The 21,555-nt window shown below is 41.6% G+C and overlaps 1 protein-coding gene across 4 annotated transcripts in view; it reads left to right on the plus strand.

The window, feature by feature from the left end:
* MID2 (midline 2) overlaps positions 1–21,555 on the plus strand; it is a 104,270-nt gene that overhangs the window by 38,367 nt on the left and 44,348 nt on the right. The window lies entirely within an intron of this gene.

A 21,555-nucleotide genomic window follows, 5' to 3' on the forward strand; every position in this document is an offset into this window, starting at 1 on the left:
GGATCACCTGGGGTCTGGAGGTCAAGACCAGCCTGGCCAACATGGTGAAACCCCATCTCTACAAAAAATACAAAAATTTGCCAGGTGTGGTGGTAGACACATGTAATCCCAGCTACTCAAGGGGCTGAGGCAGGAGAATTGCTTGAACCCAGGAGGTGGAGGTTGCAGTGAGCCGAGATCGTGCCATTGCCCTCCAGCCTGGACGACAAGAGGGAAACTCTGTCTCAAAACAGACAAACAAACAAACAAAAGGAAATGCAGGTTGCAAGAAGTTTGATCACGAAGGTGAAGCAAGAAATAAGGTGGTAGTTATTATCCTTTCGAAGAGCAGAAGAGTCAGACTCATAAATGCTCTGTTTGTGTATTATTCTGCTACTGGTGAGTTAACAGTAGGAATCACTAGATCCACTGCGTTCATCCACATATGCTTCCCTTCCCTCCCTGACTTGGTGTCCAGCTTTATCTCCAACCCAGGACACTGTAGCCTTAGTTTCTACAACTTGCCTGTCCTAAAAATGGTATGTACGTCCTGGGAGGCAGTGTGCTGTGACAGCTTTGGAGTTGGACAGACAGGAGTCATGTTAGCTGTGCAGCCTTGAACACATACTTTTTCTGAGCCTCAGTTTCACCATCTATAAAACTTGGACTAATAATACATTGAAGAGAAAGGCAATACATGTAAAGTACCTGCTACTGTGCCTGGCATATATAGTCAAAGCTCAATAAACGGTGGTGGTGGTAATACTAGTCATAGTAGCAGGAGGAGGAGGAGGAGGGAAAGAAGGAGAAAGAGGAAGAGGAGGTGTAATAGCAGGAACAGTTGCTAGTAGCAGTAGTACTAGTAGTAGTAATTTTGGGCACTACACATTTTGCCAGAGATTCCTAGCCCTGACCTCAGGACTTCCAAAGCTTTTTATCACTATCTCTGAGAGTGGGGAGAACAATCATTCCCAAATACTCATAACCAATTTCAAATTTTACATATATCAACTAAAACTTTTCTTGGGAAGAGGGAGTGGTAATGAAATTGCAGCAGCAAAAATATTGGGTACCTTGGCCATGTGACTCTACCTAGCCCACCAGTAACTCTGCAGATGTGATAGACTAAAAAGGGTTATTGTGCTCAATAAGCTGCTAGTTTGCAGTTACTAATTTAAACAAATTTTATTTAGTAAGGAAACATTTACTGCCCTTCTGCAAGAATATCCAAAAGATTCTTCGTGTTGATACTTAAGTAAATTTGCCCATTATCCTGCCCAAATTCTTCTTGATTACTGCCTTTAAGCAAAGCCAAAAGAAAAGTTTTAGGGAGGGTCACATGCTTTCATCTCTAGTAATTTTAAAAAGAGAGAGTTCTATAATTTTGTATTTGCGATTTAAAATGTTTATTAGCAAAAATATTCTGTGAATATTTTTGTTAGAGATGGAAGAGCAAGGGGAGCAGACTTAAGAGCTCCTGAGAAAGATTTGAACTGCTAGTGTCTTGTGAAAATGAAATACCTAGTTTGAAACCACTGTGGAATTATAGATTGAGAAAATTATTTCCATGAAAAATGGAAAATAAGTGCAGTGATCCAGTCAATCTATTCATTTATACTACTGTAGTGACTAATTCAGAGTATTACATTCAATCTTATTAAGAATATAACAATTGACATTTAATATAGATGAAAAACCTAAGTTAACTGTGCAATCCAGTGTGTGGTCATAGCCTATTTTATACTAGAAAAGAAAGTGCTTTATAATTTTTCAGATACCTAATGCATTAAATCCTTTTTAAAAAATACTTTGTGACAATTCTTCATTTATGTCAGTAAAGTAACATTTTTGAAGACATTAAATGTTGCAGTTGAAATACTTGGAGGGTATTAACACATGACAGGGTTTAAGGATAAAATTAGTTAGGATTAATATTGTTTTCCTCGCCCTCCTCCCTCACATCTATAGGGCAGGTAAGCTTTCAGGTGTGGTCATGTCTTCATAGCCGAAACAGTTCACATAGGAATGCACTTTCATCCCACTTTTGCACTTTTCCTTTGGCACAGTGAAGCTTATCTTACAGTCCCGTTTCCCATCCCTCCTCTAGTTCTCATTTCTGTGTTCAAATTCCAGGTCACTCACTAAATGACCAGAAGACTTGCTTAATTTTGGCTCCTCTTGTTTGCTCCACTATTTTCACAATCCACCCAAATTCCCCATTTCCAGTGTGCTCTTGGAAAGTTAATGGAATCTTAATAATTCAGCTAAGGCTCTATCAAGCTTATCCTATACCTTGAAATGTTTCTAGTTCCACTTTTACCTCTAATCTCTCCTGCCATCAACCCAACTAAAACTAAACAAATGTTTTAAAAACCCAGACTTGAAACCAAAACAACTATCACCACAGCAGATAGGCACACAGCCATTGAGATGTCCTTACTGTCTCTGCCTGTCTAGAGGAGTCCAGCTCTGTGGTATGGTAAGCAAGGATTGGGAGGAAGAGAATCTTACTTGAATAATTTGTTCTGGGCACTGTGCTAGAGACATCATTTCTAATCTCACTTAGTGTTTATGACAATCCTGTGATACAGCTGGTTAATATTCCCATTTTTCAAGTGAGGAACTTGAAGGCCAGAGATATTAGATGCCTTACTCAAGGTCACACATAAGTAAGCTGGGATGCAGTTCTACATTTCTCTCACTCCAAAGTCCATGTTCTTTCCATTGCATTGTGCGGCCTAGTGGAGAAGTTGTTGGTTTACTTGCCACCGATTCATTTGTGCTCAGATAGGTAGGAGACAGCTCCAGAAAACCCTTTGTTTTTCTCCACTAAATAGCTCTAGCTCTAGAAAAACATATGGTCTGTTTGGGGGCCTGGCGTTCCTGAATCTGTGGTAAGCCTCTTATGTACTCCTGCCATTGGCCTACCTTTAATAGCCCAGAGCAGCTCTCCATATTCTGACAGCCCTTCATGAGGTACAGAGGAGAGGGAGTTGCCTAGAGTTGGCAGAAGGAAGCAATAATACCCACAATTAGGCATTTACTTGCTCAGATTATTTTTGTGCCATGAGGGGTGGAAATAGTGTGGGCAGCTCCAGGTATCAACACTGTCCTCAGCCATAGAGTTTACGCTGGGACCCATATTTTCTTGCTGAGACTGCCGGGATGGGTCCTCATTCTAGGGCTGTACATGACCATGTTTCAGGGTAAAAGTAGTCTCCATGAGACACAGGGTTTCTTAACAGTTACTAAGAGTTTGACAGTAAAGATGTACTCTCAAAACTATAATTAATGTTTGCACATTTAAAACAGGATATAAATAACAAATATAATACCACAATGACTGCAAATATATAGATTTCCTCAAAAAAGAGTGAATGCATTGCTATTATTAATGGTGTCTTTTGATGGAATGATTACTTAGAAGTACACATACAGCCAGGAAATCAGCTATTTACTACCTCAAGACAGAAAGAGAATCCAATGCCTCTGTCTATTCTCACTACCTCTCCTCTCACCTAAATCAAATCTTGAATCCAAGTTTACCCTATCTCAGCCAGTCCTAAGAACTCTTAATTATTCCTAAGAGCTTTAAATACATTAGCTCATTTAATCCACACAATAACCCAATGAAGTACGTATGATTCTCATTCTCATTTTACAGATGGGGTAACTGAAGCACACAGGGGTAACTTATTTGTATAAAATCACAGGTGGCAAATTAAGAGTTTGCATCCAATTTTACTGAGGTCCTTGCTCTTAATGACTACGCTGTATTAAAAAAGAGGGGCAAAACTAACAACCCATGGCTCCATGTGCAGTGTTTTGCAAGTCGCTGATTATTGTGCTTATGGTCTGGGTAAGGACAGAAAACCAGAAAACCAGTATTATGTGAGCGTGTGCCCATGTGGGAATGATGTGGTGTGATACTAGAGCAATATTTGGGCAAGCCTTTCTTTGTGATGATAATCTCTCCAGAGCATGCATCATAATGCCTCTGCACGTATAACAAATATAATACCACAATGACTGCAAATATATAGATTTCCTCAAAAAAGAGTGAACGCATTGCTATTATTAATGGTCTATCTATTTCATAGATGGCTGTGCCTGGCTGTTCATCTCTTATGTGTGTCTGGGGAGGGGGTTGTATGTGTAAAGAGGATATATGTGGAAAAAAGGATATATGCCCAGTGAGAGAATTAGTGTTTAAACTGGGTCATGAGGATTGCTTTGACCTCTGTTTCCCTCCCCGCCCACCCCAAAGGGTTCTTTTCAGTCCTTTGATGTTTTCCCCATATAAGGGGAGAAACTGGGACACAACTGGAGGATGTTGCCTTTTGTTTTCTCTAATGAGAAACATTGACTCTTTCCTTGAGAGAAGGTTTTCCTCCTCTTCTCCATATCCCAAGCCTGTTCCAGCTTCTCCTTAGTAACATCAAAGGCACAAAACAATCATTGGCTTTGGAATAATTTCTAAACCAATAAAACTCTAGCTAAAAGTATATAGCACCAATGCTAGTCGCATAGAACGACATAGTTCCATCCTGAGCTCCCTCATCCCAATCTATATATGGGTAGTTTTGCACTGGCATAGAATGGCAGGTTTACGAATGTCCAAAGATGTCTTATTAGAAAAATCTCAGGTACAGGGGAAAGCCCAGGACATGAGGAGGATTAGAGAAGAGGGTGAGTGACCTAGGCAGGGAAGGATAACAATGCTATGTGAAAAGGAAGGAGAAACAATTACACGATGCCAGTTTACTCTATAGTGCACATATAATGAAACTCCTGCCAAATTTGTGGTGTGTTCTAGCATCTGAAGAGCTTTGAATCTTCTAGCACCCTGGGGATATTCTGGGATTCCAATTGCCACCCACTCAACAGTCAAGAAATTCAAACCATTTCAGGAGGATTCCATTGGCTTTAGAATGAAATGGAATTTATATTATATTGGTAGCTCACAGAGAACACTTACATTTAAGAAGTAAAAATATGATATCACAGATGAATACGCAAATTGCATATTGTCTGCAGGCCAGAGAGCAAAATTAAACACCTTCATGCTTTTGTACTCCATTTCTGTCAAAAACAGAATATCAGCAGCAAAGCAACTGAAAACACACACACACACACACACACACACACACACACACACAACACTGACCTACAGTGAGTACTGCCAAACCCCATGCTAACCCAGTGACACATCATTAGCTCAGAAGTTGAAAGCAAATGGTGTTCCTAAGTGGACCTTTATAAAAAATATTAAGCTCCACTGTGGGTTTAGCATAGTGTTATGTGATACAGAGGAATATAGTAGCAGGTGTATTAAGTCTCTATCCCTGTCTTCAAGGACTTTATAGTCTAGTTGAGAAAGCAGAGCTAACAGTATGAAGCATTGCCAAGCAATATAAAATAATTTAAACTGTGTGACAATAACTGTAAGTGCTGTAGTAGCTCGGGGGAGAGGGAGATGGAAGAAGGCTAACATCATTACCATCATTAACATCTATTGTTTATTAACACTTAATGTGCTCCAGGTGTCATGCCAAGTGCTTTACATGTATTATCTCATTTAATCCTCTCAGTTACCTCTGAGACAGGCACTATTATTATCCCCATTTTTCAGATGAGGAAACTCAGATAGCTAAATGATTTATCCAAGGGGAGTGTAGAAATGAGACTAGAGAGGCATGGAGGGACCTGATTGCAGAGGACATTAAAAGCCATGCTAAGAAGTTTGGCATTTATTCTAAGGTCAAAGGGAAGCCAATTGAAATTTAGTATGAAGCCATTTTAAGCACGGGTGTAGTGTTTTTTGTTTTTTGTTTTTGTTTTGTTTTGTTTTGAGACGGAGTCTCCCTTTGTCTCCAGGCTGGAGTTCAGTGGTGAGATCTCGGCTCACTGCAACCTCCACCTCCCAGGTTCAAGAGATTCTCCTGCCTCAGCCTCCCAAGTAGCTGGGATTACAGGCATGTGCCGCCACGCCCAGCTAATTTTTTTTTTTGTATTTTTAGTAGAGACGGGGTTTCACCTTGTTGGCCAGGATGGTCTCGATCTCCTGACCTTGTGATCTGCCCACCTCGGCTCCCAAAGTGCTGGAGTTACAGGCATGAGCCACCGCTCCCGGCCTGTAGTGTGTTTTTTAAAAAGTTTATACTGCCCCTCTGCTGGGTTAAGTACACATTGGGAAAATAAATGATTGGAGACAGAGGGGCCAATTAGGAGACTAGTAGCATTGTGCTTGGCACATAGTAGGCACTCAATGTATATTTGTTGGATGGATATATGAATTCAGGGAAGAGATTTTGGTGGACAGATCTAGTGAAATATAAGGGAAGATGATAGAAAAGGATAGATTTGAATTATATTTATGAGGTAAATATAGGGGATGTGATGATTAACTGGATGTGGGGAATAAGAAAGAGAAGTTAAGAATGAAGCCCTGGGTTTCTGAGGAGCTGGTGATACCCTTCATTCATTTAGGGAACATTAGAGAAGAATCAGATTTAATGGAACAGGATGTAGGAAAGAGACGAGTTCAGTTTGGAAACACTGAGTTTGTAGTGCCTGTAGTTATGCAAATGAAATGTCCAGTAAGCAGTTAGTTATATAGGTCTAAATTTCAGGAGAGAGACTTAGGATAGAGATAAATATAATTAAAGCAAATGGGGATCTTTTTGAGGTGATGGAATTGTTCTAAAATTGGATTGTGGTAATGGTTACAAAATTCTGTAAATTTACTGAAATTATTGAGTTGCCCACTTAAAATGGGTGAATTTTGTGGCATATACATTATATATCAATAAAGCTCTTAAAATTAAAAAAGTTAAGCAAGGTACTGGCACGTAGAGAGTAACTGAAGCCTTAGAAATGGATGAGGTCACCTAAGTCAGTGTGCTAGAACTCTCAGAATGCTGACATTTAAGGGACAGACAAAGGAGTTGGAATGATCAGAAGGAAAACTAGGAAAATTTGTCTCATGGAAGCTGAAAGAAGAAAGTATTTTCAGAAGAAGTGAATAGATGATCTTTTAAATAATGATTTGAAAGACTTAAATATCTTGAAATGTCAATGGGAAGGAGTGGAACCAGAAGAGAGGTTGGCTGAAGGAAAGGGAAGAAGATTAATCAAATGAGGACCCCAAGAAGCTAGAAGAGGATGGAATGCAAAGCCTCTAGGAGAGGACTGATGAACTTTCTAGAGAGATATATCACTTCTTTGTAATAGGAGAAAGGAAAGATGATTGTTTCCTTATTGTTTTGTGAGAATTTAAAATAATTCCCTGGGATAAATTTTATTTTCTCTGTGACAAAGGAAGTAAAATCATTTACTACGATTTTACTATGAGTGAGAAGGGAGGTAGTAGGGTTGAAGCTTTGTGGATGGTAGAGATCGCTGCTGTGGAGATATAGAGAGAGCTGTTAAGAGAAACACAGAATTAATAAGAAACTTTGAGAGCCTGCTTGAAGTTGGACACCACAAATTTAAGGGGGATCAATCTATGCTTCCATGATTAGCATATAGGTCACACTTAAAACCATGAAAATGAATGAATTTGGCCAGGAAAAGTTGATTAGGTGAGGAAAAGGACATAGATATAGATTAGATAGAGATAATATATATTATTAACTTTTTACCTGTCACGTGTTGTGATATTTTCCCCCCAGTTTGTCTTTTGTCTTTATTTTCTGTATGGCTTCTGGTTTTTCTGGCTTGTGAAAGGTCTCCCCCTCCTCAAACTTTCTTTTCATGTTTTCGGTGGTTTTATTTTTTATATTTTAAGTCTTTAATGTACCTGGAATTTGTTTTAGAATATGAGATTTTGAAATATATTTTAGGGCATGTAGTTGTGTTTCCTTTCAGATAGATAACTATTATGCTAAGCCCATTTATTAAAAGAACAGTCCTTTTCCTGTTGAGTGGATATGCTACCATTGCCATATATTGGATTTCCATATGTACTTGCTTCTATTCTAGACTCTATTCTGTTCCATTGATTTAATTTTCCATTCTTACGCCAATACCTTACTATTTTGATTATACTGACTTTTTGGTAATATCTGATATTTCCTTACTATTCTTAGATATTTGTTTCTCCATATTTTTACATATTTGTGTCTCCATATGAACTTTTAAATAATTTTGTATAGTTACAAAATATACTCAGTTTGGATTGTGATTATCACTATATTACAGTTGTGTATTAGTTTTTAGAAGAAAGACATTCCTATGATATGTCTTCCTATCCAGAATCACGGTATATCTTTGCATTTTTTCAGGTTTTATTTTTGGGACCGTCTCTTTAATATTTAGTTGTTTTCTTCAAATAGGTACAGTACATTTTTTTGTTGTTGTTGATTCCTAAGTACTTTGTACTCTTGTCCGTGCTATGAATGGGTTACTTTTCTATTTCCATTTTTAAAAGCATATGGAGAAAAGCTTTTGATTTTATATATTTTCTTGTGTATTACGATCTTACCATATTGGCAACCTTATATTTAAAAAAAAACCTAGGGTCTCGGGTTTATCTGAGGCACTTATATCTCCTTTACCAATATTTATACCAATTATTTCATGTTCTAACTTCCTTTTGCCTCAGCTAAAACATTTAAAACACTATGGTGATATCAGACATCCTTGCCTTGTTCATAATGTTACTGGAAAGGGCCTTAGCATTTCACCATTTAGTATGAAGTTTGCTATTTATTATATTTGAATGCTGTTTTATTTAGAATTTTCACTTGGACTGGCTACTGATTTTGTTTAAAAACCTTTTAGAATATATTAATATAACCCTATATGTTGATTTTTTCTAATCTTGAATCATTCTTTTATATTTGGAATAAAAAGTGTTTGGTTATGATATTTTATTCTTTTGTTGCCCTGCTGCTTTTGTTAAACATTTTTCTCTATATATTCAGAACTGAAATCAATCTATAGCCTTACTATTTCTGATATCATTTTTAGGTTTCTGATATTGTGGAATTATACTAGATCTAGTAAATGCATTTGAGACCTTTTTGTCTTTCTCTGTGGTCTTAAATAGTTTAAGTTGTGTGAGAATGATTTGTTCTTTCAAAGTTTATGGAACTCAGCTCTAAAACCATCTAGGCCTGGAGCCTTAAAAAATTACAGATTGTTAATCACCCTTCCAATCTTGTCTAAAGTTATTAGATTCTTGAGGTTTTGTTACTCCTTCTTGGGTAAAAGCATTTAATAGATTTTAAAATCATGTGGTATACATTGCATATGATAGTCCCTTATAATTAATATCTCTCCAATGGTGTGCTGGTGCTGACTTTCCAATTGTGTGCATTTTTCCCATATTTTGGTTTGGTGTCTATACATTGGTAGCTTAAAATCCACTAAAGTGTAAGTTTTCACGCCATGGAAATCAGCAAGCACTACAAATTGCGGCTTTTTTTTTTTGAGAACCAATTGTTAAATGGTTATCAGCATACTATTGTCTATATCTATAAGTGTATCTCCTTTTCCATTGTTAGTATTGTATTTTTGTTTTATTTTCTCCCTTTTTCCTTAATAAGTAATTTCAAAGAAGCAGCTTTTGATGTTAATTATCTGTTAATTATCCCTTGTAAGTTAGTTTCATTTTGATTTTATTAGTTTGAGCTTTTTAAAAGTGAATTTCCTCCTTCTATTTACTTTCATTTTTTTGTCCTTTTCCAGTTTCTTAAATTGAGTGAATTCCTGTATTTTCCATTTTTATATATTTTCCTGAGTAGAGGTTTAACTGTATCCCATATATTTTGGTATTTAGTGTGTGCTCTTTCATTATTTTCTATAAAATTAACAACTTTAGTTTCATTTTCCTCTTTGATTACAAGGTTATTTAGGAGTATTCAAGCAGAAAATTTCCCTGACCCCTTTGCTGGCAGGAACTGGAGTGCACTGGTGCTAGAACTAGTCAGCCACTTCAGTGCCAGCAGGGGCAGACTCCACTTGCTTGGCCCCACTGTGTTCCACGCCTTGCAGGAGGGGGAGCGCAGGTGAGCAGGTGAAGGAGCTGGGGCAAGCGCTTTTGGGTGCTGGCAGGAGCAAAACTGTGCTTCCCCACAGCAGCATCTAGGGGGGTGTCCATATCTCCTGAAGCCCCAGAAAGAGTGTTACAGTCAGTGCTCTTTTAGCTTTGCTGTCCGTGAATGGCTTAAGTGTTAACAGCTCAGTGGAGGGTCAGTGTGACGGCCTTTTGCACTTGCACTTGAGTTCTTATTCAACATCCAAGAGGAATGAGGTCACATGAACAAATTGGAGATGGTCAATGTGGGGGATTTTATTGCCAATGAAAGTGGCTCTCAGCGGGAAGGGGAGCTGGAAAGGGGACAGAGCGGGATGATCATTTTCCCCCAGAGTCTAGCTGTCCCCGGCCGGACTCCTCTTCGAAGCAACACCATAAAGCCGTCCCTCTGAAGTCAAGCTGCTTCTCTCCAACTTCCAACCATAGTCTCCAATGTCCAGCTGCTTCTCCTCTTCTCTCTGCTGGTGAACCCTGGGGTTTTTATGGGCACAGGATGGGGAGCAGGGTGGGGTATGGGTGGTTTTGGAAAAGGCAGCTTTCAAGCGGGAAAATAGGAATGCATGTTCTCACTTTGGGACACGGTTCCAGGCTTGAGGGCAAGACCTTTGCCAGAGACCTATCCTCTTCTGCCCAGAATTTCCCTGCCTCCTGCCCCTGTCATTTCCCTCCTCTGAAGAGGCACATCTAACTGCTGGTGTAATATGGACGATGACTGGTCTTAGCTACTTCCTGTTTACAGGGGGTGTGAGTATGGGAAGAACAGCAGTCAGATTCCTCCCCAAGGTCTACCTAAGTGTCCCCAGCAAAAGGGAGCCATTGTCTGAGATTCTGGTTGCCTGACTGTTTGGAGTTTGATGGCCTCTAGGTACAAAGAAACAAGTTTTACAGGGTTAAGTATGCATGGACCAAATATATGTCCAAAGAGGAGTTAAAAGGAGAGAATCTAATGCTGAAGATTACAGAAATAAGAAGTGAAATATACTAATCATTCTGAAATCAACATTATACCCCATGGTATAGCACAGAATGGAGGTAAAAACAACAAGCCTAGGCAAGACTATAAAGAGGATATCCATGGAAGGTTAATTATTAACACTTATCTTTTGTGATTTTTAGCTTGAGTTCCCCAATCTCTTCACATAGGTACTTTGGGTGCTCTTCTGGGTTGATGCAGGTAACTCTGTCAGCTTCCCAGGCCTTTACTCGGGTATAGTGAATACAATGATCTATTCCAGTGACTTTCAGTGCCATAAGAGTAAAAAGAAGTATAATCCCTCCCAATCTGGGCTTATAGAGGGAGAAAGGGAAGCAAGTACCTTTACCAGTATTAGGTCCACTGGGTTGAATAGAGGTGGCCCTAGTTCCTGGGATTGGACCTCCAACAGTTGTTTCAGTTCTTGTTGGAAATGGGCCAAAGAAGTTATATGTTTAATCAAATCAGAGGATTTTTGGTCTAGCAAGAAATCATTCGTGAGAAAAGGCCATCCATACATCATTTCAAAGGAACTCAAACCCAGCTTTAGAGGGGTGTTTCTAACATGTAGTAGGGCTATGGGGAGAAGGGTAGTTCAGGGGCGACGAGTCTCCTAAGACAGCTTCCTGAGGTGCATTTTGATAATATTCATCTTTTCTACCTTTCCTGAGGATTGTGGTCTCCAAGCACAATGAAGATGGTACTGTATGCCTAGTGCCTTTGAGACCCCCTGGGTGACGGCTGCCTTGAACAGGGGCCATTATCACTCTGGAGGTACTTAGGGAGTCCAAAGCAAGGAATTATCTCATTAATTAGTACTTTTATCACCTCAGAGACTTTCTCCGTCTGACAAGGAATTGCTTCTACTTAGTTAGTGAAGGTATCTATCCACACTAGGAGATACTGGATGCCTCTTGCCTTTGGCATATGGGTGAAATCCACTGCTAGTCTTTCCCTGGATAGCCTCCTGTCCTTTGGATTCCTGGGGGAAGAAGCTGTCGATTAAGGGGATTATTTTAAAGGCAGGTCTAGCAAGCATTAACGATCTGTTTAACTGTATCAGGTTTTTACCTGAGAGCAATTTCTGGGCCAACTGATAGGTTTTATCCTTACGTAGGTGGAAAGCTTGGTGAAGGATTTTAAGAACTTTCCATTGGTCAGCAGCCTGTAGATGAAGCTTGCTGTCCTCCAATTGTAGCCATCCTGGGGACTGAAAGATGTATCCCTGAGAGATTGCCCATTCTATTTCCACAGGATAATATTTAGATTATATTTCTCTTAAGGGGCCCTCTCAGATCAGTGAGGCTTCAAGTGGATCAGAAATCTGAGGCTTTGTTGCTGCTGATTTAGCTGCTTGGTCTGCCAATCTATTTTGCTTGGCTACTTCATCCATACCTTTTTGGTGGCCTTTACAATGTATTACTGCCACTTCACATGTGAGAAAAACCGAGGATGATAGTCTATTAATTTCCTGATGGTATTTAATGGGACTCCCATTACCTGTGAGGAAGTTTCTCGCTTTCCAGATAGTGGCATGGGCACGGAGGACTAGGAAAGCATACTTAGAATCAGTGCAAATGTTAACTGTTTTTCCTTTGCTTAATTTGAGTGCCCTTGTGAGGGCAATTAGTTTGGCTAATTAAGCACTTGTCCCTGAGTAGAGAGACACACTCTCAACAATATCATTCAGAGTAACTATTGCATACCTTGCCTTATGTATCCCTTGTTCTACAAAAGAACTTCTGTCTGTAAAGAGAATCCAGTTTGGGTTCTCTAAGAGGGTTTCCTTGAGATCCTCTCTGGTCACATATGTCTGTACTACTAGCTGTTCACAGTCATGTTCAAGCTTCCCAGCTTCCTCTGGGAGGAAGGTGGCTGGATTTAGGGAGGGACAGGTTCTTAATTGGACTTCAGATCCCTCTAATAGCAGAACTTGATACACGAGGAGGCAGTTGTCTGTTAGCCAGAGATTCCCCTTAGAAGACAGCAGTCCTGACACATTATGTGGAGTGCAAACAGTTAAGTTATTCCCCATGGTTAACTTAGTAGCCTTTGGTACCAGCAAGGCTACTGCTGCATCTGCCTGGAGGCAGGCTGTCCATCTTTTGGCTACCAAATCAAGCTCCTTACTTAGGTAGCCTACAGGCTGCTGGGCTGGACCAGGGCTTGTGTTAGCACTCCCAGGGCCATTTGCTTTGCTTCTGACACATAAAGATTAAACATCTTCTCTATGGGGAGACTAAGGGCTGGTGCCTTAAGCAAGGTTTGCTTTAGTTGGTCAGAGGCTTTTCTAGTCCCAGGTTCCCAAATTAGACAGTGAGTTTTAGCTGCCTGAGTATCCTTTATTAGGTGATATAAGGGACAAACTATTTCACCATACCCAAGTATCCATAGTCTGAAGAATCCTGTAATACCTGAGAATCCCCTCAGTTGCTTGAGGGTTTTGGGGAGGGGAAAGGAGGAGATGGACTTAATCCTTTCTTTGCCCAGTGCTCTGGTCCCCTCTGACAAGATCAGACCAAGGTACTTCACTGAAGTCTGACAGAGCTGAGCTTTAGATTTTGAAACCTTATATCCTCTATTAGCCAGAAAATTGAGAAGAGCCTTACTACCCTCCGAGAGGTTTCCTCAGTTCGAGCACAGAGGAGAATGTCATCTATATATTGTAAAACTTTAACCTGAGGATAAAGGAACTCAGAGAAGTCTCTTGACAATGCCTGCCCAAACAAGTGAGGGCTGTCTCAGAATCCCTGAGGTAACACTGTCCAGGTTAACTGGGTAGTTTGGTTAGAGGGATCCTCAAGTGCAAACAAATACTGGGAGTCAGAGTGTAATGGTATGCAGAAGAAGGCATCCTTTAGGTCTAGGACTGTGAACTGTTTAGTTCCTTCAGGTACTTGAGATAGCAGGGTATACAGATTGGAAACCACTGGGTGTAATGGAACCACAGCTTCATTAACAAGGTGGAGGTCCTGAACTAGTCTTCATTCCGCATTGGGTTTTTGTACTCCCAATATCGGAGTATTACAAGGGCTGTTGCAGGGTTTGAGGAGGCCCTGCAACCTTGTTATCAATGATGGCTTCTAGTCCTTTCCTAACTTCTGGTTTCAGGGGATATTGTTTCTGATTAGGAAATGAGGTGGGATCCTTAAGGTGAACCTGGACTGGTATGGCATTTGTGGATTGGCCAATTTTCCCTTGAATTGCCCAAACTTCTGTGTTAATATCAGTCTTCACTAGGGGGAGACAAATAGTTTGTTCAGAGGCCACCAGAATGGTGGTCCCCATACTGGCCAGAATATACCGGTTCAACAGAGGAGTTGGGCTCTCAGGTATAATTAGAAAGGCATGGGTGAACAACAAGTCTCCCCAGCTACAACTAAAGAGTTGGAAAAAATACCGGGTTAAGAGCCTTTCTGAGATACCCCTCTCATTTGTGCTAAGAGAAGAGAAGGGGCCCGGATTGGAGAGGAGAGCCGAGAGACCAACCCCAGTGTCCAAAAGGAGGTCCACTTTCCTCCCTTTGATTTTCAGAACTACCTGGGGCTCCTGGATGGTAATGGTGGTCTGGACCACTGGAGCTACAGAGAGGAGCCCTGGGACCCATCAGTCCTGCTGGACCATTTGGGAGATTGGCTCTGGACCTGGTGACCAGCCTCCCTGGGGACAGTCTGCCTTCCAGTGGTCCCCACTACAGATTGGACAGGGTCAAGGTGGCTTCCTCATGCTGCCTTGGCAATCCTTTCTAAAATGTCCTGGCATACTATATCTGTAGCAGTTAACAGGTGCACCTCAGGAATTCTGGGGTTTGTGGGCTTTCATGGTGGCCATTAAACCCTCTGCTTCTTTCCTATGTTTTCTCTCTCTCTCCTGGACCTCCCTATCTCTATTATAAAAGATCAAGGTGGCCACTTTCAGGAGATTCACTAAAGTACCATCTGGTCCCAGGGTCTGTTTCTGCAGTTTCCTCCTAATATCAGGGGCTACCTGAGAAATAAATTTATCCTTTAGGATTAGTTGTCCCTTGACTGAATTGGGAGATAGAGAGGTGTGCTTTACCAAGGCCCCTCTTAGCCTCTCCAGAAAGGCAGTAGGATTCTCATCAAATCCCTGGTCTGTCACGGGTAGCTTCGTATAACTGAGAGGCTTAGTTCTGGTCCTACGTAAGCCCTCCATCATGGACACCTAAAGTGTCTCCTCTTCCACTCTCCCATCTCAATATTGGGATCCTATTTAGGGTCATCCAATGGTACTGCTTCCCTTCCAGTTGGATAAAGTTTGACTCCTTCCCTGACAATATATGTGATACTAAGCTCATCCCCAAATCCCTCTGTCAGCTGCAGAATGGCGTGCTTCTCAGTGTTAGGGTTTGATTCAAAAGTAACATAATGTCTTTCCAGGAGAGTTCAGATACTTGGGTTATATTCTGGAAAGCCTCTATACAACTGTCAGGGTCATCTGAAAACTTGCCGTGATCCCCCTTAATCTGCCTTAAGTCCTGTAGAGAGAAGGGCACCTGGACCTTACTGGGGTCAAATTCACCAGGCATCTGTTGGAGAGGCAGGAGTGAGACTGGGGCTTGTCCAGGGTGAAGATTTCTAGGAGGGGGCAAGTGAGAGAGAGAAGCTGGATGGGGAGGAAGGGGTGGACTCAGAGGAGCAGGGCTGGAGGGAGCTGGCTCTCCCGCTGGAGGTGTCTCTGGGGTTCATTTCTTTAGTTCCTTGGGATTGCCACTTGCAGCCTTCCCTGAGATGGCAAACCGGAGGGCTGAACCAATCCTACACTATCAGCAAAGGTCTGGATTACTTGCAAGGAAAAGAAAGTCTGCATGTATGGCCTCAGACCATCTTCATGTTTACAGAAAAGGTCCAACTACACGATGGTATTGAAATGAATGGTTCCTTCCTGAGGCCAAGACAGTCCTTCCTGCAGATCACAATTTGGCTAAACCTTTGTGCTATGAGGCATTTTACCTCCAGAGTATGAGGATCAAAGCAGTTCCAGTGATTCAGGATACCCTCCAGAGGAGTATAGACTGGGGTGGTGAAGATAGCTGGTTACCCATTCCGAAAGACAGGGAAATAGGTGTCTCTCATTTCACTTCCTTCTTTCAGTGAAAACTTGAGGTATGAGGGAGAGAGAAAGTGAACCTCCTCCTTTTCTCTTCCATCATTTTTTCCCCAAGACTTGGCAACCTTAGATGGATGCCACCCACAGGTGCCATTGCAGCCTGCACTCATAAAACAAGGAGGGCCTAGAGAATAGGAATTGTCTGCACTCACCTATGCCTTCATCCCCTTTACTGCCGGCAACCTTTGGGTTCCCAGGGCTTTATCTATGCCATGGAGCATGGCCTCCTTCCATGAAGCAGAGGCTTAATCAGCAGGAATTTGTCCTACCCATTTATACTGTGCCTGTTGCCTCACTTGGGATTCCTCAGATCTGGTTTTCCTTTCTAGGGCTTCAACCCAAAGTTTAAAATTGAGTTTAGGGCAAAAAGGTGCATCAGTGGGTGCATGGATTCATTTAGATTAAGTCCATGATGGGTCCTGTCAAACTTGCAGTTATCAGCCAGCGGGGCCACTCCTCCATTGCTGCCCTATCATAACCAGAGTGCCGAGGTAGGAAAAGAACCCTATCACATAGAAAAAGAAAGGAAAAAAAAAAAAAACAGCTGAAGAGAGGGGGAAGAACCCCTTGCTCTATGCAAATGGGTTCCTTTAATCACTGTATTCTTCCCCCGCTTTGGACTGAGCTGAACTCCTCAGCCAGAGGAGTAAAGGCTCTATGGGCGTGTGATGGGAGGGGACGGTGACTGGGAAATGCTGGACAGCTGCCCGTGTGGGGTCCCTGGGCCCCAAGACTGCCCTGGGGCCCTGGCTGCAGCTGTGATTTTCTCCTGCCCTCCATGGCTGTTGGAAGTGGCACATGCATGCTTTGGACATGCCCAAGTGCCCCAGCCAGGAGGGGAGGGGATGGAGAGGAAACTCACTGCGTGCCATGCGTGTCTGCAGCTGTTGGGGTGGGGGTGGGGATGGCACCTCTAAGAACAAACGGAAATCACATTGTTCTGAATTGCATATCTGATTGCTGGGCCAAATGTTCATTCTACTTAATAACATTTCTGCAGTTTGCAGCAAAACTCTTAACATTATAAAAGAAGCAATAGGAGCCATTTCAAACCATAGAAGAAGAAAGGAAAGATACCACAGAAAAATCTGAGCATCTTGGCGGACCACCCATTACATTGGGGATGGGGTCCAGTTCAGGGGCCTTCTGGCAACAACGAGGAGTGGCATTGGCCAGATGCCTTCAGCTGCCCCAGGACTTTATTCTGGTCCCACATGATGGCTAGACCCATGTGAAGGGAAGCAGAGCCTTTTACCCAAAAGAGAAATGGCAGGGTTGCATCCTGCCCCCTGCAAGTGGCATAGATCAGAGGAAAGTCTGAGGACAAGAAAAGACAGATCCACATTTTTGCATTTACTCACCCTTCTGACGTATCCCAGACAAGGCCCTAAAATGGAGCAGGAAATTTCCCTGACCCCTTTGCAGGCAGGAACTCGAGTGCAGGGGTGCTAGAACTAGCTGGCTGCTTCAGTGCTGGCAGGGATGGACTCCACTTGCTTGGTCCCACTGCCTTCCACCCATCACAGGACGGGGAGTGCAGGTGAGCAGGTGCAGGAGCCAGGGCGAGTGCTTTTGGGTGCTGGCAGGAGCAAAACTTCATGTGGATCTGCAGCAGCATCTGGCGGGGGTGGGGCCATGACCCCTGAAGCCCCAGAAAGAGTGTTACAATCAGTGCTCTTTCAGCTTTGCCATCCACGGATGGCTTAAGTGTTAACAGCTCAGTAGAGGGTCACGGTGACTGCCTTTTGCACCCACACCCGAGTTCTTGTCCAGGAGGAATGAGGTCACATGAACAAATTGGAGATGGTAAACTTGGGGGATTTTATTGCCAATGAAAGTGGCTCTCAGCGGGAAGGGGAGCTGAAAAGGGGACGGAGCAGGAAGATAGTCTTCCCCTGTAGTCCAGCCATCCCCGACCAGACTCCTCTCCGAAGCAATGCTGTCAAGCTGTCCTTCTGAAGTCAAGCTGACTCTCTCCAACATTCAACCATAGTCTCTGATGTCCAGCTGCTTCTCCTCTTCTCTTCTCTCTGCTGGCGGAGCCTAGGTTTTTTATGGGCACAGGGTGGTGGGCAGGGTGGGCCATGGGTGGTTTTGGAAAAGGCAGCATTCAAGAGGGAAAACAGGAATGGATGTTCTCACTTTGGGCCACAGTTCCAGGCTTGAGGGTGGGACGCTTGCCGGGAACCCACTCTCTTCTGCCCAGAATTTCCCTGCCTCCTATCCCTATCAGTATGTTTCTTAATTTTCAAGTGGTTAAGGATTTGGGAATTTATCTTTTTGTTATTTTATTCTTATTTTACAGGATAGTGATCAGAGATGGTAAACTATAAACTTTTTCTTCATGATCAATTTTAAATGCTCCATTAATATAAGGGAAGAATGTATTATTCTGTATGATGCAAAGTTTACATGTAACTATTATATTGATGTATTGATAGTTTTTTTCTATAGTCTTATTTTTGTTTAAAACTTGTTTTGTTAGTTTCACACTAAAACTATAACTGTCCAGTGGGTTCCTCTTGTCTGCTGCCCAGATAGAGCTGACTTATCAAGCAGAAAAATTGGCAATAGAGAGAATTTAATTGACATGAGGTGGGCCATGCCTCTCAGAATTTGGGGACTAGGGTTTTTCTTTCTTTTTCTTTTTTCTTTTCTTTTTTTGAGACAGGGTCTGGCTCTGTCACCCAGGCTGGAGTGCAGTGACATGATCTCAACTCACTGCAACCTTGACCTCCCTGGACTCAGGTCAGCCTCCCACCTCAGACTCCCGAGTAGCTGGGACTACAGACACATGCTGCCATGCCTGGCTAATTTTTAAATATTTTGTAGAGACAGGATTTCACCATGTTGCCAAGGCTGGTCTCGAATTCCTAGGCTCAAGCGATCTGCCCACTTCAGCCTCCCAAAGTGCTGAGATTACTAGAATGAGTCATTGTGCCTAGCTTAGGGTTTTCCAAAGGTAGTTTGGGGGAAGGGGTGGGAGTGGTTAGTCATTGCCATTGGGAAGTGGTTCTCTTGCATGCTGAGTCGCTTCTGGGTTGGAGCACATGAGTGATTGGCAGGTACAGGTGGAGCCATTCATGGTCAGATCTACAAAAAAACCTGAAAAGGTATCTCAAAAGGCCAATCTTAGGTTCTACAATAGTGATGTTATCTGCAGGAGTAACTGGGGAAATTGCATATTTTGTGAACTCTGGAATAATGGCAGGTAATCATTTATGTCTACATCTTAGCAGAATTCAGGCTTTTCTATGCTTTGAGCCTGGTGGTCTCTCATTAGCTTTACAAAGATGGTCGAGTTTTGGGGAAGGGTTCTTATCATTTAAACTATAAACTAAGCGTCTCCTAAAATTAGCTTGGCCTAAGGCCAGGAATAATTAAGGGCAGCTTGAAGGCCAAAGGCTAGATCCAATTTCCATCACTGACATTGTTTTCTCACTGTTATAAGTTTTGCAAAGGCGATTTCAAAATTGTATCTTTTTTCTATCTTATCCCTTTCTATTTTTAAGGATATTTATTTCCTAGAAGTGGAATTGACAGTTTAAAGTAAAGCCACGTTTCAATGTATTGACACATATTGTCAACAGTCTCTATTTGCCAAGGCAATTTATACTCCCACCAGAAATGTACAAGGGGGCAGATTTTCCTTTACCATGCTGTTAGAGTGCTACTAAATTCAGTCACCTACACTTAGCCTTTTTGGTCATCTCTCAGAGAAAGATTGTTGGATGCTGGGCAGTAGTAGAGAGCAGGAGCTCCCATTGGGTTAGGGTTAGGTCTGACAAAATTGGTGGATGTCATCCAGTGGGCATAGTACCCCTGTTACAAATAAGACTGTTGAACTTTTGAGATTTGGGTTGCTTCAATACAGAAAGAGGTCACAGAAATCAGAAGCAGTTTTGATTAAGCAGTTAAATGTCCCCATGTTCGACTTAAGTAGTTCCCTCCACAATTTCTGCCATCCCTGCATCCTCTAGATTTCTCACTCTCTTTGTTCTGCCCAGTGATGACCTTTTCTTCTCTCTGGTATGTCCTTCAAAACTTGTTTTCTGAGATACTGAAATTCACAATGACATATGAATGAACAGAAACCACTGTACAGGGATCTGCCTTTTCATAAAGGACATATGTTCCTGAAAGTAGAATTTTAAGCATGGATGGGGTGTATAGTACCAATGAGGTCTTCTATTTCTTCACTAGGAAACAGCACTCATTAATTATTCATTAGAAATATACATGGTATTTGAAAAACCAGTATTAAATTCCTCTTCATAAAGTACCTCATTCAAACAAATCAACTGTAAAAGTACACTTTTTTATGTAATCAGGACAATTTAAGTATAGAACAAGCATTAGATGAATGATATTAAGGAATTATTTTATTCACTGTGATTATGCAATAAGATATACTTTTGTTTCTGAGAAACAAACTGAAGCATTAGGGGTGAAATAACATAACGTTTTGGATTTGCTTTAAAATGCCTCAGCAGACAGTAACCAAAGCAGCATGGTACTGGTACCAAAGCAGATATATAGACCAATGGAACAGAACAGAGGCCTCAGAAATAACACCACACATCTACAATCATCTGATCTTTGACAAACCTGACAAAAACAAGAAATGGGGAAAGGATTCCCTATTTAACAAATGGTGCTGGGAAACTGGCTAGCCATATGTAGAAAGCTGAAACTGGATCCCTTCCTTATACCTTATACAAAAATTAATTCAAGATGGATTAAAGACTTAAATGTCAGACCTAAAATCATAAAAACCCTAGAAGAAAACCTAGGCAATACCATTCAGGACATAGGCATGGACAAGGACTTCATGTCTAAAACACCAAAAGCAATGGCAACAAAAGCCAAAATTGACGAATGGGATCTAATTAAACTAAAGAGCTTCTGCACAGCAAAAGAAATTACCATCAGGGTGAACAGGCAACCTACAGAATGGGAGAAAATTTTTGCAATCTACTCATCTGACAAAGGGCTAGTATCCAGAATCTACAGTGAACTCAAATTTACAAAAAAAAAACAAACAACCCCATCAAAAAGTGGGCAAAGGATATGAACAGACACTTCTCAAAAGAAGACATTTATGCAGCCAAAAGACACATGAAAAAATGCTCATCATCACTGGCCATCAGAGAAATGCAAATCAAAACCACAATGAGATACCATCTCACACCAGTTAGAATGGCGATCATTAAAAAGTCAGGAACCAACAGGTGCTGGAGAGGTTGTGGAGAAATAGGAACACTTTTACACTGTTGGTGGGACTGTAAACTAGTTCAACCATTGTGGAAGACAGTGTGGCGATTCTTCAAGGATCTGGAACTGGAAATACCATTTGTCCTAGCAATCCCATTACCCAGCAATCCCAAAGTATTATAAATCATTCTACTATAAAGACACATGCACACATATG

Source organism: Pan paniscus, chromosome X (assembly GCF_029289425.2).
Source record: "Pan paniscus chromosome X, NHGRI_mPanPan1-v2.0_pri, whole genome shotgun sequence".
Lineage (NCBI taxonomy): Eukaryota > Metazoa > Chordata > Mammalia > Primates > Hominidae > Pan > Pan paniscus.